This window comes from Oxyura jamaicensis, chromosome 9 (assembly GCF_011077185.1).
Source record: "Oxyura jamaicensis isolate SHBP4307 breed ruddy duck chromosome 9, BPBGC_Ojam_1.0, whole genome shotgun sequence".
Taxonomy (NCBI): Eukaryota; Metazoa; Chordata; class Aves; order Anseriformes; family Anatidae; genus Oxyura; species Oxyura jamaicensis.
Genome location: NC_048901.1, coordinates 2,636,259 through 2,636,862, shown reverse-complemented (window position 1 = coordinate 2,636,862; position 604 = coordinate 2,636,259). Strand labels below are relative to the sequence as shown.

Below are 604 nucleotides of genomic sequence, written 5' to 3'. Positions count from 1 at the left end.
GTGGAACGCCGGGGACGACACAAGGGGCCCTGGGGGCGCGGGGGGGGCCGGAACCACCCCCCCGCCACCGCCCCCCAAACCGGCGGCGGGTACCTAGTTTGTCCCGGTGCGGCCTCCGCAGACGCTCCGCGCCTCCCCTCCTCCCGGCGGCAGCCGCCTTCCTCCCTTCAATTATCAGCTGAAGCCGCAGCACCGAGCGGCGCCGCCTCCGCCGGCTCCGCCGATCCCCTTCCAGCGGCGCGGGGGGGGGGGGCCCCGCGCGCCTCCCCCCCCCCCCCCCCGCCACTGCCGCCGCCGAGCCCCGCTCCCTCCGCCGCCCCCCGCCCGGCCTCACCGCCCCCCACCGCGAGGGGAGGCCCCGAGCGGGCCGCGGGGTGCCGACCCCGGCGGAGGGATACCTGTGGCCGAACGGCGGCGCGCAGGCGGCGGGCCCCGCACGCACACGGGAGCCGCGGGGGCTGCGCGGGGGGCGGCGGCGGCGGCGGCCGGGCGGGGACCGCCCGTGGGTCCGGGGGGGGGGGGCGCGGGGGGCCCCCGCGGGGGGAGAAAGTAGTCCCCCGGGCCCCCCCCCCCCGCGCCGCTGGAAGGGGATCGGCGGAGCCGG

General features: G+C 83.1%; 1 protein-coding gene across 6 annotated transcripts in view; it reads right to left on the bottom strand.

Annotated features, from left to right (window-relative positions):
* The window catches only part of TRIP12 (thyroid hormone receptor interactor 12), a 74,600-nt gene extending 74,339 nt beyond the window's left edge, over positions 1-261 (bottom strand). For all 6 annotated transcript variants that reach the window (XM_035334082.1, XM_035334085.1, XM_035334081.1 and 3 more), the window contains exon 1: positions 94-261. The gene's annotated coding sequence lies outside the window, so the exon portion shown is untranslated. The remainder of the gene's footprint in view (positions 1-93) is intronic.
* Between the last annotated feature and the right edge of the window lie 343 nt (positions 262-604).